Below are 26,918 nucleotides of genomic sequence, written 5' to 3'. Positions count from 1 at the left end.
GGTTCTGTTTCTTAACTTGGAAGACTTTTACAAGGATATTCACTTTATAATGACTCATCCAGCTATACTTTTTTTTTTTGCATGGTTTTCTCTATCTGTGTTTTATTTTACAATAAAAGATTAACCAAAAAAAAAAAAAAGGCAATGGAAAGCAAAGAACCACTCCCTGTAAGGTCAATTATCAACAAATACTCTTGCAGTTAATTATCAACTCTAAACAAAATATAAATACAAATACTTGAAGGAAATTGAATCGTAAACTGTAGGGAATCAACACTTGGCAGAAGAAAACAAAAGTCAATTTCCCTTTTGTTAGTGTTGCCTTTAGCTATGTGCAGTAGTTAACATTCTGATAGAAAGCTAAAGTCTTACTGTCTTAAGAAACAGAAAAGAAGGCTTGAGGAACGTGAGAAAGGAGATAACAGAAAGAAGAAAGCCAAAAAATGAAAATCCAAAATTCTGGGTGTAAAACAGAAAGAAATATAAATCTTAAGGAAGGAATAAATGATCATTGTAAATGGTAATTATGTATATAAATATAAAAGACTGCTTCCTCCTTAATTTCTTTAGAATTAAGACAACTATTTAGACAAAACTATAAAATTGTATTGTAGGTCATTTGTAGATGTAATGTGTAAGATAACTATAGCATGAGGGGGTAGTAAATGTACCTTTATATTTACAAGGTTTCCACATTTTATGTGAAGTAGTACAAAATTAATTCAAAACAGACAGGTAAAAACTAGAGATGTGAACTGAAATCCCCAGAAAAGCCTAAAAAAAAATGTGAACAAAAACAAAAACAATGTATAGCTAAAAAGGCAGTAGGTAGCTCTTTTCCTTCCTGGCTGCTGGAAGCTCAGCCACCATTATGAATGACACAGAAACTATTTGGACCGGGAAGTTCATGACCAACCAACTACTTCAGTAGAAACAAATGGTCGTAAATGGTCTTCACTCCAGAAAGGCGACAGAAATCCTATAAAAACTAGCCAAAATGTATAAGACCACACCAGCCATCATCTTTGTATTTGGGTTCAGAACCCATTTTGGTGGAGGCAAGACAACAAGCTTTTGCATGATCTATGATTCCTAGGATTATTCAAAGAAAAATAAACCTAAACATAGATTTGGAAGACATGGCTTTATGAGAAGGAAAAGACCTCAAGAAAACAGTGAAAGGAACACAAGAACAGAAGGAAGTCAGGGGGCTGCAAAAGCCAATGAAGATGCTGGCAAGAAGAAATGAAGTGTCTAGCAGTGAGCTAGAGATTGGACAATAGAAGGAGTAAAGACTCTGCAGTGACTTTATCTGTAGTGATTGAGTAGATTTTTCATGAGAGGACTAATAAACTAAGAACTTTAATAAAATAAAATAAAGTAAAAAGCCAGCAGACAAATTAAATGGAATTCTAAAATATATTCAATTAATTCAAAACAAAATGGGAAAGAGGGAGATGAATAAAAAACACAGGAGTCACGGGGCACCTGGGTGGCTCAGTGGGTTAAAGCCTCTGCCTTCGGATCAGGTCATGATCCCAGGGTCTTGGGATTGAGCCCCACATCGGGCTCTCTGCTCCACGGGGAGCCTGCTTCCTACCCTCTCTCTCTCTGCCTGCCTCTCTGCCTACTTGTGATGTCTCTCTCCTTGTCAAATAAATTTTAAAAAATCTAACAAAACAAAACAAAACAACACAGGAGTCAAAGTGGAAAAAATAGTAGAAAGGTAGACCTGAATTCAATCATATCGATAACTATGTCAAGTGTTAACAAACCAAATACTCAGATTAAATGGCAAAGGCTGTCAGAATGGATTAGAAAGAGAAATCCAACATGCTGTCTCCATAAAGACATATAAAGATAGGTTGAACACAAATGGATGAAAAAGGTACACAAACAGTAAGAATGAAGAGGAAAATTACCCAGAGTAGGCTGAGGCCTGCAAACCCCAGTAGATGGGAAGTAACTAACAATAAGCAAGAGATTACCAAAGCCCCACTGGCAGCAATTTAAGTTTTCTCCTTCAGTAAACAGGCCTCCTGAATAAAACAGCTCCTCTACCCCTGCCATCCCAGCTCCCCCAGTTTAAACCCACCTACCAGCAGTCAGCATAGCCCTTGGAACCTGGCCTCCTGCACTTCCCTATGAAAAGCTCTATAACCCTGCTGTCCGGGACCCAGAATTTTGAGTGCATGCTTGTCTGGGTCGGCTGGCATAAAATAAACCCGAGTTCTCCTGCTTCTCAGAGTGTCACCTGTTTTCTTGCTATTCTGATTATTTTTTCTAACAAGAATATGACTGCAGTAGCTCTATTAATATCATATAGACTCAAGGGCAAGATATTATGAGGAATTAAAGAGAAACATTTCAAAATAATAAAAGGAAGAGAAAGCAAAAATTAGGGGTACCTGGGTGGCTCAGTCAGTTAAGTGTCTGACTCTTGATTTTGGCTCAGGTCATGATCTCAGGGTTGCGAGATACATCCCTAAGTTGGACTCTCTCCCTCTCTCTTCCTATCCCCCCACTTGAGCTCATTCTTGCTCTCTCTCTCACTCTAATGTAAATAAATAAATCTTTTAAAAATGAAGACATACAAAAACATGTAATGAGTTAACAGATATTTAGGAAACACTGCATCTAGGTAAGAAATTATGGTGACTTGGGCCAGGTGAAGAGCAGTGAAGTGGTGACAAGTGATCAAATTCTAGATATGTTTTAAAGACGGACTTGGGAAAGTCATTTAACAACTCAAAAAATTGGTTATAAATCAGTAAAATGAGGATAAATTGTATCAACCTCATTGAGTCATTGTGCATATAAATGAGATTGTGCTTCTAAGGTGTTTAGCATAGCACATGACTCAGAGCATGCAATTAGTACACTTAGTTTTACTATTACAATCTGGGGAAATCATTCATTTAGAAAACACTTATTGAGTCTTCCTGTGTACCAGGCGCTAAGTTAGGTGCAGAGAAAACATATTTGAATATAATGAGCTTCATCAAGGAGCTCACAACAGCATATGGATGAAATGGAAACCAAACTCTGCACTTCATTAAAGTACCAATTGGGAGCGGGTAAGCCCAGCAGCAATAACAATGAGACATAAAAGTGATGACATTCATTTGTTAAAATGTCTTTCAAGAGGACACACCTGTGGGGCACCTGGGTGGCTCAGTGGGTTAAGGCCTCTGCCTTTGGCTCAGGTCATGATCCCAGGGTCCTGGGATTGAGACCCGCATTGGGCTCTTTGCTCAGCGGGGAGCCTGCTTCCTCCTCTCTCTCTGCCTGCTTCTCTGCCTACTTGTGATCTCTGTCTGTCAAATAAATAAATAAGTAAGAGGACACACCTGTAATTCTATGCTTTTTACCACTCCTACAACTGTATCTTTGAGCCCCTATGCAGAGTCAGATCACCTAACAATAGCTTCATGTCAAGAGAATATTGTGGAAAAGAATAAGTGATACCTGCTTCAAATTGTCAGGGTTCATCTTGTAAATACCTGTTTTAGCCAGAGTGATTCCATCTTGAATTAAACAGTCATTTTGTTGTTTATGCAGTAAAACTTAAATTGACCTTGCCCCCCACCCCAAGGGACTTACTTAAAAGCAAGCCCAGGAAACCAGTCCCAGGTAACAAAGCCCAAATACAAGGGGGGGGGGGTCAGGACAGGTGGAGATATTCAATCAGAGGGGGTGCATACTGTCTCCTTAGCTACAAAGGAGTATGGGCCCCGCATTTTGGGCACCAATTCTGACCAAGGTGATAGGCTAGTTCAAATATCTACTAGAGTAAATTGTAATTCAATTGGCCACCCATGTGTGACCTAGCATGACTATGCAGCTTTCTCTGTGTGTTACAATCTCATTGGCCACTTGTGTGTGGCCAGGCCCAAACACATGGCCCTTGCCCTTTAAAAGTTATTCGGTAAGGCAGGGGAGGGGAAGGTCGCACTCTCTGTAAGAGGCATAGCCCCGGCCAGCCAGTTTGATTCTCCATGCTTGGCATGAAATAAAGCTTTGCTTGTATCAGTCTCACTCCTTTTGATGAAGTTCTAGAACCTAGGTGAGGTTCGGTGGGCTGAGGTCCAGAGCCGATGACCAAGAAAGAACTCTTGAGACATCTTTGGTGCAAAATGGTGGTTTATTAAAGCATGGGGACAGGACCCGTGGGCAGGAAGAGCTGCTGCCCTGGGTTTTGGAAGATGGCAGGTTATGTACCTTGCAGTTGGAGGAAGGTGAGGGGAAGGGAGGTTTCAACAGAGCTTTTATATGCTAAAGAGGGCCTACAAGTTGCCGGGATACCCGAGGCCTTGCAGCTTGATCAATGCTGTCTTTTGGCCAGCCATTAACATCAAGATAGTTGGGAGATTCTTGGTGGGATGTCACAATCCTGCTATCAAGTCTTTCTTAGTGAGATTTAGGTTCAGAAGAGATTTAACTATATTTACATTTCCTTCTTCCTCAACCTCCTTCAGTTTTGTTTATGGAGGGGAGGGTGACGTTACTGCTTGAGGAACTGAGTTATTTGCCTCTGGAAATTGTGCTATTGATAAGGTATCTTCTTTGTTTGTAGATCTTTAGGACATTTGTAAACCAAGGGAGACTCCTGTCTTGCAGGATTGTGATCTCTTCAAGTTAACTATTTGTTTCTCATTTGTGGCAGTCGGGGTGCCTGAGGAATGTCACACACATTACCGAAGGGACGGGGTGCAAGGTGCCAGATTTTGCTTTGTCCTCAGCCAGGCTCCTGCTCCCTCATCACTTCAATCATGGACCCATTACTGGGGGACCTTTCAATCTTTAGATTCTTCTATCCTAACTGAATCCAGAATATCTGGCTTCTATTGTTTTTTTGTTTGTTTGTTTTTTGTTTTTAAAGATTTTATTTATTTATTTGACAGAGAGAGATCACAAGTAGGCAGAGAGGCAGGCAGAGAGAGAGGAGGAAGCAGGCTCCCCGCCGAGCAGAGAGCCCGATGCGGGACTCGATCCCAGGACCCTGAGATCACGACCCGAGCCGAAGGCAGCGGCTTAATACACTGAGCCACCCGGCGCCCTATTGTTTTTTGCTAAAGGAAAAAACTGACCTGGATTCTGTAAAATTAAAGTCGGAGAATAAGAACTCTAAAAGCTGGAGACGAGAGAAAGAATTTACAGTAAATATTTGAGTAGCACATTATCCATATCATACCACACTCTGGTCAAGAAATATTTTGACAATGGGAAAGGAGCTTTTTCAAGTTAAAAATTTTTAATTTTTAAGAGATTGATCCCAGAGGGTCTATACCAATTGGAAGGGGAATAGGAAAATTGTATAAAATGATCCTATGAAACTAAGTGGGTCAGAATAATTGTTTCCATACACACTGGATTAACACTCACATCTTTATTACATCTCCCATGAGCAAGTGCTGGGCACAGCAGGTTCAAAGAAGAATGAGTACCATTAGAGGCTTCCTCCAGGAAACCTGTTATCAGTCTGGGAGGAAACTCACTGACTCAAGGATCATGCTACCAGCTCTGACTCAGGCTAGTTTCCTGGTCCTCAGACAGAGATAAATGCTGAAGATAAAAGCCTAAAGAAGGAAACCCCCTAGCTTTTTGGCTGGATGATTTCTGTATGTCTTTCAGGCCCACACTCAACATCCCACATCCCTGTTCTGTGACCACAGAGGCTGACTCTATGGGCTATCTTACTTGGCTCCCCTGCTTTTCAGTCTTCTAATAAGCATTCATTGAGTAATGCTGCATAATCAACAACTTCACATTATTACACTGAATATATCTGTCTCTTGTTACACAAGGGTTAATTAAAAATTTACCCCTATATTTTTGTCTAAGGCTTTTACAGTTTTAATCCTTACATTTAGGTCTTTAATCCATTTTGCTGTACTTTTGTATATGGTGCAAGGGAGGGTCTAACTTCAGTTTACTCAATAAAGATATTCCTTTGTCACAACATAATCTGAGTAAAAGACTACTCCTTTCCTCTACTGAACGGCATTGGTACTCTTGTCAAAAATCATTTGATTATAAATGTAGGCATTACTTTTGGATTCTATTCTACTCCATTGTTCTATATGTATAATTTTATGCTAATGCCACACTCTTCTATTTTAGGCTTGTAAAGTTTTGAAATCAGGAAGCATGAGCCCTCCAATTTTGTTCTTTTTCATGATTATTTTGGCTACTCTGAGTCCTTTGCAGTTCTATATAAATTTTAAAATCAGTTTGTTGATTTCTACCAAGGAGAATTCTGAGAATTCTGATAAGGATTGTATTGACTCTGTAGATAAATTTGGAAAGTATTGCCATCTTAACAATATTAAGCCCTTCAATTCATGAACATGGAACATCTTTCCACTCATCTAGGTCTTTAATTCCTTTCAACAATCTTTTATAGTTTTCAGTGTACAATTTTTACACCATCTTAGTCAAATTTATTCCAAACTATTTTATCCTTCTGACATTAATGTAAATGGAATTGTTTTCTTGATTTTATTATTTATTTTATTTACTACTATTGTATAGAAACACAACTGATTTTTTTGGCTGATATTGTAACCTGCAACTTTGCTATAATAATTTATTACCTCTAATTGTTGTGGGATTTTTTTAATGGATTCTTTGGGATTATCTACATTTAAAAGCAAATATCTGCAAATAGACATAAACATGCTCATCTTTCACCAAACTTGATGACATATTTAACAATTATTTTTAAAAATATTTTCCTGGGGCACCTGGGTGGCTCAGTGGGTGAAGCCTCTGCCTTCAGCTCAGGTCATGGTTTCAGGGTCCTGGAATCAAGCCCGCATTGGGCTCTCTGCTCAGCAGGGAGCCTGCTTTCCCCTCTCTCTCTGCCTGCCTCTCTGCCTCTTGTGGTCTCTCTCTCTCTGTCAAATAAATAAATAAAATTTTTAAAAGAAATTAAGTCTCACCCTGGAATATCAGAAATAACAGAAAATATTTATTTAAAGTCCTATAAAATAAGAGTATGGAGAAGATAAAATATATTAAATACAAAATAAGAGGGCCTTTGGGGAAATACATATGTGTTTGTTTTTCTAAATCTCTCTTCCACACAGAAAGAAAGGAAGAAGAAAGAAAGAAAGAAAGAAAGAAAGAAAGAAAGAAAGAAAGAAAGAGAGAAAGAGAGAAAGGGAGAAAGGGAGAAAGGGAGAAAGGGAGAAAGGGAGAAAGAGAGAAAGAAGGAAAGAAGAAAGAAAGACCAAGAAACAAAATTGTATTCCACTTGTATAGTCATATGAAATAGTTTCTTCAGGATGGGCGTAAAGCTCAGCTTATCCACAGAGAAATACCAACCTATAAAGTATTTCAAAATAAGGATGCAGGGCACCTGGGTGGCTCAGTGGGTTAAGTCTCTGTCTTCAGCTCAGGTCAATATTTCAGGGTCCTGGGATGGAGGCCCCTATTAGGCTCTCTGCTCAGCAGCCTGATATGCTCTCTGCTGAACAGAGAGCCTGCTTCTCCCTCTCTCTCTCTCTGCCTGTCTCTCTCCATACTTGTGATTTCTCTCTGTCAAATAAATAAGCAAATAAATAAATAAGTCTTTATAAATAAATAAATATTTTCTCTGTCCCATTTTCTCTCTTCTTTCCCTCTGAGACTTCTATTATGCATATGTTCGTATGCTTGATAGTGTCTCACAGGTCTCTTAGACTCTGCTCATTTTCTTCTGTTTTTTTTTTCCCCCCTCTTCTTGGTCCTCAAACCAAACAATCTAAATTGATCATTTTCCTTTTCATTGCTCAAATCTACTACAAAACTCCTCTAGTGAATTTTTCATTTCATTCATACTTTTCAACTCCAGAATTTCTAGTTGGTACCTTTTCATAATTTCTTTCTCTGTATTGATATTCTCTCTTTAGCATAACACCATTATCCTGGTTTCCTTTTGCTCTTTGTTTTGGTTTATTATTAATATTATGTTAGTCACCATACAGTACGTCTTTAGTTTCTGATGTAGTGTTCCAACATTCATTGTTTACATATAACACCCAGTGCTCCATGCGATATATGTCCTCCTTAATACCCATCACCAGGTGAACATATCCCCCCATTCCTCTCCTCTCTAAAACCCTCCATTTATTTCTCAGAGTCCACAGTCTCTCATGATTTGTTTCCCTCTCTGATTTTCCCTTTTCATTTTTCCATTGCTTCTCCTAATGTCCTTCATGCTATTCCTGTGTAACACAAGTAAGTGAAACCATATGATAATTGACTCTCTCTGCTTGACTTATTTCATTCAATATAATCTCCTCTAGTCACATTCACGTCGATACAAAAGTTGGGTATTAATCCTTTCTGATGGCTGAGTAATATTCCATTGTATATATGGACCCACATCTTCTTTATCCATTTGTCTGTTGAAGGGTATCTCAGCTCTTTCCACAGTTTGGTTACTATGGACATTGTTGCTATGAACATTGGGGTGCAAATGGCCCTTCTGTTCATTACATCTGTACCTTTGAGGTATATACCCAGTAGCGCAATTGCCAGCTAATAGATAACTCTATTTTTAATTTATTGAAAAACCTATGAGAAAGAGTCCTCAAAATGACTGCATAAACTTGAATTCCCACCAAGAGTATAAGAGGATTCCCCTTTCTCCACATTCTCCCCAACACTTGCTGTTTCTTGCCTTCTTAATTTTGGCCATTCTAACTGGTGTAAGGGGGTATCTTAATGTGTGTGTGTGTATTTTTAATAGACAATATTTTTATTTTTATTTTTTCCTCATTGTCATTTTTATTTTTTTAACTTTGTTTTATTTTTTCAGTGCTCCAAGATTTATTGTTTATGCATCACACCCAGTGCTCCATGCAATACGTGCCCTCCTTAACACCCAACACCAGGCTCACCCAACACCCGACCCCTCCCCTCCAAAACCCTTAGTTTGTTTCTCAGAGTACACAGTCTATCATGGTTTATCTCCCCTTCTGATTTCTCATATCTCCCTTCCCCCCTCCTTTTCTCAGTGTCCTCCGTCTTATTCCTTATGCCCCAAAAGCGAAACTGTATGATAATTGACTCTCTCTGCTTGACTTAGTTCACTCAACATAATATCCTCCAGTTCCATCATGTTGATACAGAAGTTGGGTATTCATCCTTTCTGATGGGGGCATAATATTCCATTGTATATATGGGCCACATCTTCTTTATCCATTTGTCTGTCTGAAGGGCATCTTGGCTCTTTCCACAGTTTGGTGACTGTGGTAATTGCTTCTATGAACATTGGGGTACAGATGGCCCTTCTTTTCACTACCTCTGTAACTTTGGGGTAAATACCCAGTAGTGCAACTGCAGAGTCATAGGGTAGCTCTATTTTTAATTTCATAAGGAATCTCCACACTGTTTTCCAAAGTGGCTGCACCAACTTCCATTCTCATTATCAGTGGAAAAAGTTCCCCTTTCTCTACATCCTCTCCGACACATGTTGTTTACTGTCTTGCTAATTTTGGCCATTCTAAGTGGTGTAAGGTGGTATCTCAATGAGGTTTTGATTTGAATTTCCCTGATGGCTAATGATGATGAACATTTTTTCATCTTCTGTTAATTATTTGTATGTCTTCATTGGAGAAGTGTCTGTTCATGTCTTCTGCCATTTTTTGACATGATTATCTGGTTTTTGGGGTGTTGAGTTTGAGAAGTTCTTTATAGATTCTGGATATCAGCCCTTTGTCTGTACTGTCATTTGCGAATATCTTCTCCCATTCCTTGGGTTGCTTCTTTGTTTTGTTGACTGTATCCTTTGCTGCACAGAAGCTTTTTGTCTTGATGAAGTCCCAAAAGTTCATTTTCACTTTTGTTTCCTTTGCCTTTGGAGATGTGTCTTGAAAGAAGTTGCTGTGGGCAATGTCAAAGAGGTTACTGCCCATGTTCTCCTCTAGGGTTTTGATGGATTCCTGCTTCATGTTGGGGTCTTTTATCCATTTTGAGTTTATCTTTGTGTATACTATGGTCAAGTATCATTCTTCTATAGGTAGCTGCCCCTATTTTCCCAACACCATTTATTGAAGAGACTGTCTTTTTACCATTGGATATGTTTTCCTGCTTTCTCAAAGATTATTTGACCATAGAGTTGAGGGTCCATAGCTGGACTCTCTACTCCATTCCATTGTTCTGTCTGCTTTTGTGCCAGTACCGTGCTGTCTTGGTGATCACAGCTTTGTAATAAAACTTGAAATTAGGCAAAGTGATGCCCCAAACTTTATTTTTCTTTTTCAACATTTCCTTAGTAATTTCAACATTTCCAGTTCCATACGTATTTTAGGAATGTTTGTTAGAGCACTTTGAAGAATGCCACTGGTATTTCAAAAAGAATAGAAGTATAGATTGCTCAGAGAAGCATAGACAGTTTAACAATATTCACTCTTCTGATCCATGAGCATGGAATGTTTCCTATCTTTCTGTGCCTTTTTCAATTTTTTCATGAGTTTTTTGTAGTTCCTCAAGTATAGACCCTTTACCTCTTTGATTAGGTTTTTTCCAAGCTATCTTGTGATTTTTTAGTGCTATTGTAAATGGAATCAATTCTCTAATTTCCCTTTCTACAGTTTCAATGTTAGTGTATAAGAAAGCAACTGATTTTTGTGCTTTGATTTTCTATCCTTTCACATTACTGATTTGCTCTATGAATTCTAGTAATTTGGGGGTGGAGTCTTTTGGGTTTTCCACATAAAGTATTATGTCATCTTTTAAGAGAGAGACTTCTTTGAATTCTTCTTTGACAATTTGAATACATTCTATTTCTTTTTGTTTTCTGATTGCTGTATCTAGGACGTCTAGTACAATGTTGAATAATAGTGGTGAGAGTGGACATACTTGTCATGTTCCTCAAGGGAAAAACTCTCAGCTTTTCTCCATTGAGAATATTTGCTGTGGGTTTTTCATAGATGTATTTTATGAAGTTGAGGAATGTTCCCTCTAACCCTGTTCTCTGAAGAGTTTTAATCAGGAAAGGATGCTGCATTTTGTCAAATGCTTTTTATGCATCAATTGACAAGACCATGTGGCTCTTATCTCTTCTCATTTATGTGTTCTATCACATTGATTGATTTGTGAATGTTTAACTACCCTGAGATCCCAGGGATAAATCCCATCTGATTGTGGTATATAATCCTTTTAATGTACTATTGTATCCTATTAACTAGGATCCTGTTGAGAATCCCATATTCATCTGGGATATCGCTCTGAAATTCTCCTTTTTGGTGGGGTCTTTGCCTGGTTTGTGGATCAAGGTAATGCTGGCCTCATAGAAAGAGTCTGGAAGTTTTCCTTCTGTTTCTACTTTTTAAACAGCTTCAGGAGAATATGCATTTCTTCTTCAAATATTTTGTAGCATTCCCCAGGGAATCCGTCAGGTCTTGGGCTCTTGTTTTTTGGGAGGTTTTTGATCACTGCTTCAATCTCGCTACTAGTTATTGGTCCATTCAGGTTGTCAGTTTCTTCCTGTTTCAGTTTTGGAAGTTTATAGGTTTCCAGGAATGCATCCATTTCTTCTAGGTTGCTTAACTTATTAGGATATAGCTGCTGATAATAATTTCTGATGATTGTTTCTATTTCCTTGGTGTTAATCATGATCTCTCCCCTTTTATTGACAATTTTCTTAATTTGAGTCCTCTCTCTTTTCTCTTAGATTATTTTGGCCTGTGGTTTATCAATATTATTAATTCTTCAAATCAGCTTCTAGTTTTGTTGATGTGTTCTACTATATTTCTGGTTTTTAACTCACTGATCTCTGCTGTAATCTTACTTATTTCCCTTCCGGTGCATGGGTTAGGTTTAAATTTTACTGATTCTCCAGATCTTTAAGGAGTGGTTCAAATCCTTGATTTGAATGTCTGTTTCCTTTCCTAGGTTAGGAAAGTTTTCAGCCACTATTTCTGCAAATAAATTTTCTGTCCCTTCCTCTTCTCTCCTGAGAATCCAGAAACATGCTCTCCACTGAGCAATGAGCCTAATGCGGGACTGAATCCCAAGATGGCGGGATCACGATCCAAGTCAAAAGCAGATGATTAACCAACTGAGCCACTGAGGCATCCCACCATTGTTTTTCTGCATAAATTCCATTGCTTGATCTTCTAGTTTATTGATCTACTTCTGTTTCACCAAGTCTGCTGTCGAGCCCCACTAGTATATTTTTAAGTTCAGTTATTGAATTCTTTTTTTTTCCAATATATTTATTTTCAGAAAAACAGTATTCATTATTTTTTCACCACACCCAGTGCTCCATGCAAGCTGTGCCCTCTATAATACCCACCACCTGGTACCCAAACCTCCCACCCGCCCCCGCCACTTCAAACCCCTCAGATTGTTTTTCAGAGTCCATAGTCTCTCATGGTTCATCTCCCCTTCCAATTTACCCAAAAGCACATACCCTCCCCAATGTCCATAACCCTACCCCCCTTCTCCCAACAATCCTCCGCCCAGCAACCCACAGTTTGTTTCGTGAGATTAAGAGTCACTTATGGCTTGTCTCCCTCCCTATCCCATCTTGTTTCATGGATTCTTCTCCTACCCACTTAAGCCCCCATGTTGCATCACTACTCCCTCATATCAGGGAGATCATATGATACTTGTCTTTCTCCGCTTGACTTATTTCGCTAAGCATGATACGCTCTAGTTCCATCCATGTTGTCGCAAATGGCAAGATTTCGTTTCTTTTGATGGCTGCATAGTATTCCATTGTGTATATATACCACATCTTCTTGATCCATTTATCTGTTGATGGACATCTAGGTTCTTTCCATAGTTTGGCTATTGTGGACATTGCTGCTATAAACATTCGGGTGCACGTGCCCCTTTAGATCACTACGTTTGTATCTTTAGGGTAAATTCCCAGTAGTGCAATTGCTGGGTCATAGGGCAGTTCTATTTTCAACATTTTGAGGAACCTCCATGCTGTTTTCCAGAGTGGTTGCACCAGCTTGCATTCCCACCAACAGTGTAGGAGGGTTCCCCTTTCTCCGCATCCTCGCCAGCATCTGTCATTTCCTGACTTGTTGATTTTAGCCATTCTGACTGGTGTGAGGTGATATCTCATTGTGGTTTTGATTTGTATTTCCCTGATGCCGAGTGATATGGAGCACTTTTTCATGTGTCTGTTGGCCATCTGGATGTCTTCTTGGCAGAAACGTCTGTTCATGTACTCTGCCCATTTCTTGATTGGATTATTTGTTCTTTGGGTGTTGAGTTTGTTAAGTTCTTTATAGATTTTGGACACTAGTCCTTTATCTGATATGTCGTTTGCAAATATCTTCTCCCATTCTGTCAGTTGTCTTTTGGTTTTGTTAACTGTTTCCTTTGCTGTGCAAAAGCTTTTGATTTTGATGAAATCCCAAAAGTTCATTTTTGCCCTTGCTTCTCTTGCCTTTGGCGATGTTCCTAGGAAGATGTTGCTGCGGCTGAGGTCGAAGAGGTTGCTGCCTGTGTTCTCCTCAAGGATTTTGATGGATTCCTTTCTCACATTGAGGTCCTTAATCCATATTGAATCTATTTTTTTGTGAGGAAATGGTCCAATTTCATTTTTCTGCACGTGGCTGTCCAATTTTCCCAACACTATTTATTGAAGAGGCTGTCTTTTTTCCATTGGACATTCTTTCCTGCTTTGTCGAAGATTAGTTGACCATAGAGTTGAGGGTCTATTTCTGGGCTCTCTATTCTGTTCCATTGGTCTATGTGTCTGTTTTTGTGACAGTACCATGCTAACTTGATGATGACAGCTTTGTAATAAAGCTTGAAGTCCGGAATTGTGATGCCACCAACTTTGGCTTTGTTTTTCAATATCCCTTTGGCTATTCGAGGTCTTTTCTGGTTCCATATAAATTTTAAAATTATTTGTTCCATTTCTTTGAAAAAGATGGATGGTACTTTGATAAAAATTGCATTAAATGTGTAGATTGCTTTAGGTAGCATAGACATTTTCACAATATTTATTCTTCCAATCCAGGAGCATGGAACATTTTTCCATTTCTTTGTGTCTTCCTCAATTTCTTTCATGAGTACTTTATAGTTTTCTGAGTATAGATTCTTAGCCTCTTTGGTTAGGTTTATTCCTAGGTATCTTATGGTTTGGGGTGCAATTGTAAATGGGATTGACTCCTTAATTTCTCTTTCTTCTGTCTTGTTGTTGGTGTAGAGAAGTGCAACTGATTTCTGTGCATTGATCTTATATCCTGACACTTTACTGAATTCCTGTATAAGTTCTAGCAGTTTTGGAGTGGAGTCTTTTGGGTTTTCCACATAGAGTATCATATCATCTGCGAAGAGTGATAATTTGACTTCTTCTTTGCCGATTTGGATGCCTTTAATTTCCTTTTGTTGTCTGATTGCTGAGGCTAGGACTTCTAGTACTATGTTGAATAGCAGTGGTGATAATGGACATCCCTGCCGTGTTCCTGACCTTAGTGGAAAAGCTTTCAGTTTTTCTCCATTGAGAATGATATTTGCAGTGGGTTTTTCATAGATGGCTTTGATGATATTGAGGTATGTGCCCTCTATCCCTACACTTTGAAGGGTTTTGATCAGGAAGGGATGCTGTACTTTGTCAAATGCTTTTTCAGCATCTATTGAGAGTATCATATGGTTCTTGTTCTTTCTTTTATTGATGTGTTGTATCACATTGACTGATTTGCGGATGTTGAACCAACCTTGCAGCCCTGGGATAAATCCCACTTGGTCGTGGTGAATAATCCTTTTAATGTACTGTTGAATCCTATTGGCTAGTATTTTGGTGAGAATTTTCGCATCTGTGTTCATCAAGGATATTGGTCTATAGCTCTCTTTTTTGATGGGATCCTTGTCTGGTTTTGGGATCAAGGTGATGCTGGCCTCATAAAATGAGTTTGGAAGTTTTCCTTCCATTTCTATTTTTTGGAACAGTTTCAGGAGAATAGGAATTAGTTCTTCTTTAAATGTTTGGTAGATTTCCCCCGGGAAGCCGTCTGGCACTGGGCTTTTGTTTGTTTGGAGATTTTTAATAACTGTTTCAATCTCCTTACTGGTTATGCGTCTGTTCAGGCTTTCTGTTTCTTCCTGGTTCAGTTGTGGTAGTTTATATGTTTCTAGGAATGCATCCATTTCTTCCAGATTGTCAAATTTGTTGGCGTAGAGTTGCTCATAGTATGTTCTTATAATAGTTTGTATTTCTTTGGTGTTTGTTGTGATCTCTCCTCTTTCATTCATGATTTTATTTATTTGGGTCCTTTCTCTTTTCTTTTTGATAAGTCTGGCCAAGGGTTTAACTATTTTATTAATTCTTTCAAAGAACCAGCTCCTAGTTTGGTTGATTTGTTCTATTGTTTTTTTGGTTTCTATTTCATTGATTTCTGCTCTGATCTTTATGATTTCTCTTCTCCTGCTGGGCTTAGGGTTTCTTTCTTGTTCTTTCTCCAGCTCCTTTAGGTGTAGGGTTAGGTTGTGTACCTGAGACCTTTCTTGTTTCTTGAGAAAAGCTTGTACCACTATATATTTTCCTCTCAGGACTGCCTTTGTTGTGTCCCACAGATTTTGAACCGTTGTATTTTCATTATCATTTGTTTCCATGATTTTTTTCAATTCTTCTTTAATTTCCCGTTTGACCCATTCATTCTTTAGAAGGATGCTGTTTAGTCTCCATGTATTTTGTTCTTTCCAAACTTCCTCTTGTGGTTGAGTTCTAGCTTCAGAGCATTGTGGTCTGAAAATATGCAGGGAATGATCCCAATCTTTTGATACCGGTTGAGTCCTGATTTAGGACCGAGGATGTGATCTATTCTGGAGAATGTTCCATGCGCACTAGAGAAGAATGTGTATTCTGTTGCTTTGGGATGAAATGTTCTGAATATATCTGTGATGTCCATCTCATCCAGTGTATCATTTAAGGCCTTTATTTCCCTGTTGATCTTTTGCTTGGATGATCTGTCCATTTCAGTGAGGTGAGTGTTAAAGTCCCCTATTATTATTGTATTATTGTTGATGTGTTTCTTTGATTTTGTTATTAATTGGTTTATATAGTTGGCTGCGCCCACGTTGGGGGCATAGATATTTAAAATTGTTAGATCTTCTTGTTGGACAGACCTTTTCAGTATGATATAGTGTCCTTCCTCATCTCTTATTATAGTCTTTGGCTTAAAATCTAATTGATCTGATATAAGGATTGCCACTCCTGCTTTTTTCTGATGTCCATTAGCATGGTAAATTCTTTTCCACCCCCTCACTTTAAGTCTGGAGGTGTCTTCGGGTTTAAAATGAGTTTCTTGGAGGCAACATATAGATGGGTTTTGTTTTTTTATCCATTCTGATACCCTGTGTCTTTTGATTGGGGCATTTAGCCCATTAACATTCAGGGTAACTATTGAGAGATATGATTTTAGTGCCATTGTATTGCCTGTAAGGTGACTGTTACTGTATATTGTCTCTGTTCCTTTCTGATCTACCACTTTTAGGCTCTCTCTTTGCTTAGAGGACCCCTTTCAGTATTTCCTGTAGAGCTGGTTTGGTGTTTGCAAATTCTTTCAGTTTTTGTTTGTCCTGGAAGCTTTTGATCTCTCCTTCTATTTTCAATGATAGCCTAGCTGGATATAGTATTCTTGGCTGCATGTTTTTCTCGTTTAGTGCTCTGAAAATATCATGCTAGCTCTTTCTGGCCTGCCAGGTCTCTGTGGATAAGTCAGCTGCCAATCTAATACTTTTACCATTGTATGTTTCAGACTTCTTTTCCCGGGCTGCTTTCAGGATTTTCTCTTTGTCACTAAGGCTTGTAAATTTTACTATTAGGTGACGGGGTGTGGGCCTATTCTTATTGATTTTGAGGGGCGTTCTCTGAACCTCCTGAATTTTGATGCTCGTTCCCTTTGCCATATTGGGGAAATTCTCCCCAATAATTCTCTCCAGTATACCTTCTGCTCCCCTCTCTCTTTCTTCTTCTTCTGGAATCCCAATTATTCTAATGTTGTTTCGTCTTATGGTGTCACTTATCTCTCGAATTCTCCTCTCATGGTCCAGTAGCTGTTTGTCCCTCTTTTGCTCAGCTTCTTTATTCTCTGTCATTTGGTCTTCTATATCGCTAATTCTTTCTTCTGCCTCATTTATCGTAGCAGTGAGAACCTCCATTTTTGATTGAACTTCATTAATAGCTTTTTTTATTTCAACTTGGTTAGATTTTAGTTCTTTTATTTCTCCAGAAAGGGCTTTTATATCTCTGGAGAGGGTTTCTCTAATATCTTCCATGCCTTTTTCAAGCCCGGCTATAACCTTGAGAATTGTCATTTTGAACTCTAGATCTGACATATTACCAATGTCTGTATTGATTAGGTCCCTAGCCTTCGGTACTGCCTCTTGTTCTTTTTTTTGTTATGAATTTTTCCGCCTTGTCATTTTGTCCAGCTAAGAGTATATGAAGGAGCAAGTAAAATACTAAAAGGGTGGCAACAATCCCAGGAAAATATGCTTTAACCAAATCAGAAGAGATCCCAAATCATGAGGGGGGGATTTCTCCCCCCTCACGATTGGGTGAGGGATCTCCTCTGATTGGGATCTCCTTTGATTGGGATCTCCCAATCTCTTCTGATTGGGATCTCCCAATCTCTTCTGATTGGGATCTCTTCTTATTTGGGGATAAAAAGAGGTTCAAAAAGAAAGAAAGAAAAAAAAGAAAAAAATTATTAAAAAAAAGAGATTGAATTAAAAATTCAATCAATAATTTAAAAAAGAATTAAGAAAAAAAATTGAAGAGATTAGGATCTCTTCTGATTTGGGGATAAAAAGAGGTTCAAAAAGAAAGAAAGAAAAAAAAGAATTAGAAAAAAAGAAAATGAATAAAGAAAAGTATAAAAAAGCAAAATATATATATATTAGATAATCTAGTTAAAAAACGTTAAAAAAGAAAAGGGTAAAAGTTATAAAAAATTTTAGCAGAAGAAGAGAAAAAAAATGAAAAAGAAAAAAAATAAATTAACTGCAAGACTAAAAAATCACAGGCAGAAAGCCATGAGTTCCGTGTTTTGTTTTCTCCTCCTCTGGAATTTTGCTGCTCTCTCCTTGGTATTGAAACTGCACTCCTTGGTAGGTGAACTTGGTCTTGCCTGGATTTCTTGTTGATCTTCTGGGGGAGGGGCCTGGTGTAGTGATTCTCAAGTGTCTTTGCCCCAGGTGGAATTACACCGCCCTTACCAGGGGCCGGGCTGAGTGATCTGCTCGGCTTTGCTTTCAGGAGCTTTTGTTCCCTGAGCGCTTTCCGTAGAGTTCCGGAGGACGGGAATACAAATGGCGGCCTCCTGGTCACCGGCCCGGAGGAGCCGAGAGCCCAGGGCCCCGCTCCCCTGTGCGCCCTCAGCGAACAGCTCCTAGTAACTCGTGTCTGCCTAACCTCCGGCCGCGCTCCGAGCTCACCGAGCTTGCGACCAGTTCAAGGCAACTCCGAGCTGCGAGCTTACTGTCGGCTCTGTCTCTGCAGCCGGCTTTCCCGTTCTAATACCCGCAAGCTCTGCGACACTCAGACACCCCCGATCCTTCTGTGACCCCGCAGGACCTGAGGTCACGCCGACCCCGTGTGGGCTTCACCCCGGTTTAGCCTCCGGAGCGATGTCCCTCAGCGGAACAGACTTTTAAAAGTCCTGATTTTGTGCTCCGTTGCTCTGCCGCTTGCCGGGAGCCGGCCCCTCCCCCTGGGGTCTATCTTCCCGTCACTTTGGATTCACTTCTCCGCCAGTCCTACCTTTCAGAAAGTGGTTGTTTTTCTGTTTCTAGAATTGCTGTTCTTCTCTTCGATCTGCCGATGGATTTCCAGGTGTTTGCAATTTTTAGATAAGCTATCTAGCTGATCTCCTGCTAGCTGAGGTAGTCTCAGCCTGCTACTTCTCCGCCATCTTGACTCCTCCCCCAGTTATTGAATTCTTAAACTCTATGACTACTTTTTGGTATTTTCTTAAGTTTCTACATCTTTGTTGAAGTTCTCATTGTGTTCTTCATTTACTCTTCCAAGTTCAGTGAGCATATTTATGATCATTACTTTGAATTCCTTATCAGGTACATTACTTATCTCCATATTATTTAGGTCTATTATTTAGGTCCTATTTCTTTTGTTTGGAACATATTTGTGTTTTCTCATTTTGCTTGACTCTCTTTTTATTTCTGTGTATTATGTGAAAGAGCTATGTCTCTCAGTCTTGAAGGCTTGTATAGATGATGACCTCATTCAACCTTACCCTACCTCTTGGTTCTCTCTTAAGCCCTTGTGTTTGTCTAAATAGCCAATTTATTCTTGATAGTCCCACATCGCTGAGAGTGTGCTATGACCTGTCAGTATTCAAAGGGAAGAATCTCATTTAGCACCTAGTTTTGGGCTGACCAGAAACCACACTCTCAGGCAGCAGTTTTTAAAGTATGTAAATATATAGGTCTGGAGTCTCAATCATAATCCCTGCTGACCTCCAGACCAGGAGATATGAAAGTGTCTGGGTGATAGTTGCAATAATTGGGGCTCTAGGAGAGTGTATAAGCTCCTTTCCAGGAAGTCTCATCAACCTCTAGCAAGGCCAAGGGAGAGTGCAATGATGATGTATCCCTGCTTATATCCCTGGAAGCTCTCCTTACCATTTAGATATGTGGGATACCTAAAGCCTGTCCCTCAGGCTAAAACTCCAAGCTAAATAAGTGGGCATTTTTTCATAGGAAGACTGGAGTTGTGTTTAAGTCTGATGTCTGTGCAGTGCCTTGGGGTTGATGACCTGCCAAAAACTGTCTTTCCATTTGTTACAGTCTTGGCCATCAGGGCCAGGCAATCAAGGAATGTCTCTTGTGTGGATTGTGTATACCCACTGATTTGGACAAGGAAGCTAGAGAGTATATAGGTGGGCCACACTCACCAGCTTCAGAAATGCAGTGAGCAAATGTCTTCACTGCACGCCCCCACAGCTTTCAGCAGTGCAGTGCAAGAGTACCTCGTCTGTGCACACACACCAGTTTTGAGCTAAAAGCTGGAATGTGATAACTACTTGCTCTTGCCCACCCCAGCCAGAAAGTGAGAGAGTCCTACAACTACCTGTGCTCTCTGCCTCAGCACATGCTGTAACTTCTTTCTTGCTCACCCCCATCACAGCAAATGGGGGTACGAGGGTGGTGAGAAGGTGCTGCATCTGAGCTCACCTGCATGTTCTTAGAGACTATGTGAAGAGGAGAACAGTTGTGTCCACCAGCATCTTCATCTCTAGGAAACACCTCAGCTGTTCCCTGCCCCTCTGGCCAATGCTTCTAGATCAATAAATGAATGTCCCTCATATAGTATTGGTTCTTTTCAAACTGCTGTTTTTTCACTGGGTCTCGGGGCAAGTAAGACTATATGTAAACTCTCCAAGAAGAGAATCTCAGTTTCTTATTGCATTCTCCAGAATGCAATCAGGCATATTGGTTTTTCTAAACCAGATTTCTGGGAGCTTGTCTTTCCAGTGCAGATTCCACAGGCTGGGGCATCCAATATGGGATACCCTCAATCCTCTGGAAAAAGCACCTATCTAGTGACATCCTTCATACTGGGTGTTGGCATTTTTTTTTAAAGATTTTATCTATCTATTTGACAGAGAGAAATCACAAGTAGATGGAGAGGCAGGCAGAGAGAGAAGGAAGCAGGCTCCCGGGTGTTGGCATTTTTTGAGATTGTGTCTCTGCCTCTCCTACCCATCTTGATGTGGTTCTTTTATCTTTGCTGTATCCTTTGTTGTTGTTCTTTGTTGTGGAGAGCAGCTCATCTGATTTTCAGATCTTTTTCAGAGGGAATCGATTCATAGGCAGCTATAGATTTGGAGTGTTCATGGGAGAAGGTAAGTTTAGGAACTTCTCACTATCACCTTAAAATTCCCTCCAAGAATTTCCATATGAACAGTGCTGAAGGTGAACTTCAACTCTGAACAGAGCCAATATATGGCAGAGGCAGAGGAGGATTGTGAGTTGGAGATGGGAGTGGAGGTTACATAGAATTCTGATGTGAGTTGGAAATAAAAAGAATAAATATACCCATAATTTTTAAAAAAGATTTTATTTTATGTATTTGACACAAAGAGAGAGAGAGAGACAGTGAGAGAGGGAACACAAGTATGGGGAGGGGGAGAGGGAGAAGCAGGCCTCCTGTTGAGCAGGGAGCCCTATGCAGTGCTCTTGGGTTTGATCCCAGGACCTGAGCCAAAGGCATACACTTAATGACTGGACCAGTCAGGCACCCAAAAATCCATAATTGTTGAATTAAATTTTAAGATGGAGATGGGGAGAAGACAGAAAGTAGGGAATCTTGAATGTTGACAGGATTGTAACTCTATTGGCTTTTTGCATGCAGTTAAAATCTGCCAAAATCTCACCCACTCAGATCTCCTTCTTACAGCGATTTGGTTCTCTGCCAAACTTTGGGTAATAAATAGAGTCTGCAAGCTCTCCAAACACAGAGCTGCAGCTTTTCGGAGGAGAAATCAAAACAAGATTACACGGTAAGAATAAAACTAATATTGTTGTACATTTTTTGTCAGGTTTGGTAAAATAAGATCTTGGGAATCATGGAGAACTGGATTTTATTTCTATAAAATAAAGGATTAGGTTGGTTTGTTATTTAGTGCCGACACTAGTAAAAGTTGATAATTACAGTTGCTACTAGCTTATAGTTCCACTTTGATTTCCTTTGGATGATTTAGAGAACAATTAATAAATTGCTCAAATTAATTATAATAGTCTTTATAGTAAGTTTCCATCCCCCACCACAAAATGTTATAAAACAATTGATAATTCTACTTTATACTCCTAATGATTATCCAAAACAGACCTACTCACAATTGTTTACCAGTGGCTTCAAATAAGGGGGGCAAATAAAGAACTGAGAGGGGCAATCCCTTCAAAATCATCTGCTCAAAAAATAAACCATTTTTTAAACAATAAGAATTGGCATCCTAAATGAGTAAATTCAAAAGCTCATTAGATTTGCTACTATTCTTCATTTTGACACTGTCTTTAAAATACTGTTTTATTCTTATTCTTTATTTCTTGCTGTCTGCCTTGTGGCAATTTTTTCTCCTTGTGCTTTTCTCTGCCTTATCTTGCCATACATAAATACTTGCCTCCAGACTATTTTAATAAAGAAAATGGTACAAATCCAAAAGTACTGTGGTTGCACAAAGTTGATTCTGGACCTTTGGAAACTTAAGAGTTTAGGAGTAGGTGTGGTTGGATCTTCCTGACTCTCACTCCCTCCTCAGCTGAAGCTTGAATCATCCCTGTATACCAATGTGGTTCAGTGCTTTTCTCAATATCCTTACCTATTGCTTCTCACATTTGTCTTTAGAATACTTATTGCTCCTCTCTTAATTTTGTCCCCAAAAAGGCACAGTTCTGGGTTCAGAAAACATTAGAATCCTCTATTTCCCAAAGTTTGGAGTGCCTGAGAAGAATCACACAGTTGAGTAATATCCTTAAATAGTTAAGAACTCTCTGCATAAGCATCACTCCCTATAGCTCAAATTTCACATTTTTCACATTTTTCTCTGAAAAGATCTTAGATTTTCTACAAGTCCTTCACTGGCAGTTGCATAATTCATTTTCTCAGCAATGATCTAGGTATTTTTCTATTTCCTATTGCTGTTTAGCTTACAATATCTACAGCCTAAATGTACCTCTTTCTCTTTCCCATTTATAAAGAAAGGAGAATTCTTAGGAGAACTTTTACTTCAGGTTTGAAACAGGGCTGAAAGTAAGGCGAGAGATTGAAAAATGGGAGCTGCCGCTCCTCGTTAGGGTCAGCAGAAGGTTAAAGAAACAGAGCTTACAACTAACTTCTGGGAATGTGTCTGAGATTTAATTGTAAAAAAATTCATCCATGGGGGAATTAAATCATTACACAGATATACTGTGGGGTGTGTGTAAGTGTGTGTAGCACCAAAGGGAGGAAAAAAATAAACATCAAGGAATATTTATGCCAGTAAATTTGATAGCACAAGGCCTTTTTTGGAGATACACGTGCAGAATTAACTCTTTACAGAGAAGTTCTGCAGAACCTACTGGCATTGAGAGAAATTTTATGCCAGTAAATCTGATAGCATGAGGTCATTTTAGGAGATATGTGTGTGACTGTGCAAAAATCAATGTATCTTTTACTCAAACAAGTTGAAATTCTGGCAAACATGGTTGAAATCAAAAGTATCAGTAAGAATTTTTCTTCTTTATCTTACAGCTTGTACAGGGACATTTAGAAACATTAAGACCAAAAATAATCTCCTTGAATAGCAGAAAGAAATCTTAATTCCTTCAAACAAAATGATGCTTGGTTCAAGGATTTCGGGAAATCATAGTAGAACCTCTTATCTTTGTTTAGTTTCCCTCTGGGTTCTCTGGTGCTGACATTTGCATGCAAAAATAAGATTTAAGGGAACACAGCCTCACAGGGCAGCCAAAGTTCATTGTTGCAGGATGGTAATGGGGAAGTAAAGAATTTGGGGCACTTCCTCCTTTTAACAGACTCCTGGCAGATACTCACATGTTGGCCTTGTTATTGTCAATAAATCATGCTGTATTTGGGAAAATTTCTGGTTTTGTTTTTGTTTTATGTGCGGAGCACAATATAGCATAATAGTAAAAATACACAGATTTTTTGAGTCAGACAGATCTTAAATCCATCATCTATCACTAACTACCTGTGTGATTTGGGATCTTACTTAATCTTCCTCACCCTGATTTTTTTTCCTCTGATACAAAATATAAAACAAACAAACAAACAGTAACAATAACAAAACATCCTACCTTAGAGAGGTGTTCTGATACCTATGAAAATAAAGCAAGTCATCAGCAGTCATTAAATGTAACTATTATTAATCACTGATCATGTACTAAATGTGAGATATTTTCCCCACATTATCCCATTTAAGTCTCAGAGTGTCTCCATGAGATAACATTCTCTGTTTATAAAGTTAAGCAAGAAAAATTTGGAAAGATTGTACTAACCCAAGATAATTCAGTCAGTAAATTTCAAATCTGAGGTTAAAACCCAGAGTTCAGTCCCATGTGGAAAAGAACCAAGAAGGAAGATGGATTCCAAAAACTTCATTTAGTGAGTAATCTTGTAAAGCCATTTTCTATTCAAAGTTTCCATAATTTTCAAACATAAAAATATTAGTGAGATCATATTAAAACCTTCCACCTATTGTTTCTAAGGTTATATTCATTGCCATCTGAGGTAAAAATTTCCACTTCCTTATGTAATTTTCCTTCCCATTGGTATTGCCAGAACCAAGAAGGGTCCACCCACAAACTTGACTGGGTGCTTTCACTTTTATTTAGCACAACAGTTCACATCTAATTCTCTTCATTTTGAATACCTTATTAGTTAGTTGATTGCCACAATTTTCCTTAGCAACACTAAGGAACACTAGTGCATCTGAGACTTTTTGCAATTCTCTTAAATTTTTTTTTTAATTTTTTAATTTTTTTTCCAATTTATTTATTTTCAGAAAAACAGTATTCATTGTTTTTTCACCACACCCAGTGCTCCATGCAAGCCGTGCCCTCTATAATACCCACCACCTGGTACCCCGACCTCCCACCCCCCCGCCACTTCAAACCCCTCAGACTGTTTTTCAGAGTCCATAGTCTCTCATGGTTCACCTCCCCTTCCTATTTACCCAAATTCCCTACTCCTCTCTAACGCCCCTTGTCCTCCATGCTATTTGTTATGCTCCACAAATAAGTGAAACCATATGATAATTGACTCTCTCTGCTTGACTTATTTCACTCAGCATAATCTCTTCCAGTCCCGTCCATGTTGCTACAAAAGTTGGGTATTCATCCTTTCTGAAATTTTCTAGCAAAGATTCAATATTTTTTTAAAGAGTTTGATAGAATTTCATAGTTTTGCACATCTGCTGTGTTCAAATATCAACCACTCTAACCTCTTAGCCTGTTGTCTCTATCAGTCGCAGATGTTTAAGAAATGTTATCTAAGCAGTTAACATTTTTTTTCGTTAAGAGATTATGAGCTTTTTCTCTTGTGTTCTTTGGAGACTTATTATATACAAACATGAATATTCCTCTAGCCTGAATTTATTTGTTCCAAAATTTTTCCTTTCTGAGGTTATATTTTTCCATTATCTTTTATGTATTAATGTATGTACATATATGTATTACTTGTCCACATTCTTTAGCAATCCTGTTTAAACAATATTTTATCAATAATCAGCATGACTGCTTCATATTGGTAAATCAGTAGTAGTTGTAGTATTCAGTTGCTGTGAGTAATATAATATTTCTTTCCAATCTTTTTAAAAAGTTTCAGCCTTAGGGGTGCCTAGGTGGCTCAGTTGGTTAAAGGTCCAACTCTTGATCTTAGCTCAGGTCTTGATCTCAATGTCGTGAGTTTGGGGCCCTCACTGGGCTCCACACTAGGCGTGGAGTCTACTTTAAAAAAAAAAGTTTCAGCTACAGACATAGTTGTCAGTATCTATTCTAATGTAATTTGGTAGATATATTCAGCTTCTTTTTTTTTCTTTACTGTAACCTATATAAATCCATATTACCTGAATGTAAATACAACACTCCTTTATCAAAGATGGCACATATTTCATTTTCACTGACTATTTAAGAATAATTGACATAATCATAATTGTCACAGTGTGGTGGTTAGTAGAATATATTGGATATTATTAACTCAAAGAAGTACAAGCTCTTTTACTAAGAAAGTTTGGAGGGTCCTATGCTTAAGACATGGCATGTAATGCTTACATCTGATTGTCTAATTATTATTACCTGCATTATATCAAATAGTATAATTTCTTCTTGTTACTAAGAAGTCCATGAGATCGGACTCAGCATTTAAAGCATAAAAACAATTTGCACTGTGATGTGCCAGTTGGAAAAAAACTGCTTCTAAATCCTTGTATTATTAAATTCATAAAAATATAAAAATTAGATAGAAGTCTTTTTCACTTGCATGGAGCACTGGATGTGGTGAAAAAATAATGAATACTGTTTTTCTGAAAATAAATAAATTAATTTTAAAAAATTAGATAGAAGTCCATTTTTAGCAGCATCCAATTTTTTTTTTCTGGTTATTTGTCATAAATGCTCCTAAAAGAGCATCTGAGTTTATTTAGACTACTATCTAGGTTGAACAGTGCAGTGACTCCTAACCTATAGGGTTGTTGTTCACTGTTAGGTTCAGATAACTTCTGTACCTATTATATGCAAGTCCTCTTCTTGGCAAAGGAAGGAACACCAGTTATATTCTTTCACCCTGAATTACCCTGAATATACTCAGGAAGAGGTCCAAATCTTTACAAAGGAGGAAAACAATTAAGCGTTATCTTGAAGAAGAAGAGAGGTGGTTAACACAGTCTTTCCATGTTAGTAGCTTTCACCTCAAACCCAGCTACCAGGTAACCAAGGCTGAACCTACGTAGAAGCCCACATAATGAAGATGAAGCCAACAGTTTGGGGAATAGCTGGAGCAGCCCATGAAGTAGGCAAAGTGGGAGACAAAGGCTTGTCATATCATCATGGACAAGTTTCCAGCCCTCTGAGTTATATTTTCTGATTGTTGCGCAAGGAAGCTCTGTTTAAACTTGTACAGGAATTAAATATCCAGGGTGTGGATTGTAACTTGAGTTTTTTCAGGTCAATTGCCAGGAACCTCCACACCTGTGAGTGGCAAACTTCCAAACCCTTGGCAGGGGTTGGGAAGCTGCCAGTGGCTTGTTCCTGCTGCACAGCTTGAGCATGGTATAGGGCAGCAATTTCTAGTTGGTGGGCATGGGGGCTGTGTTTGCCATAGGCCTGCTCTGTGCTTGTGCCCTCAGTTTTTACATGGGTCAGCTGGAGCTAGATGTGAAATTGGTGCTCAGAGGAAGATGGGACAGCCTCTTCTGAAGGCCCTGATGAAGTAGGCCAGC

The 26,918-nt window shown here is 38.8% G+C and overlaps 1 protein-coding gene across 1 annotated transcript in view; it reads left to right on the top strand.

Moving 5' to 3' along the window:
* Nucleotides 1–21,417: 21,417 nt before the first annotated feature.
* The window catches only part of IL33 (interleukin 33), a 57,105-nt gene continuing 51,604 nt past the window's right edge, over nt 21,418–26,918 (top strand). The window contains exon 1 of the mRNA XM_044264331.1: nt 21,418–21,482. The gene's annotated coding sequence lies outside the window, so the exon portion shown is untranslated. The remainder of the gene's footprint in view (nt 21,483–26,918) is intronic.

Source organism: Neovison vison, chromosome 9, assembly GCF_020171115.1.
Source record: "Neovison vison isolate M4711 chromosome 9, ASM_NN_V1, whole genome shotgun sequence".
Taxonomy (NCBI): Eukaryota; Metazoa; Chordata; class Mammalia; order Carnivora; family Mustelidae; genus Neogale; species Neogale vison.
This window is presented reverse-complemented; position numbering and strand designations above follow the sequence as displayed.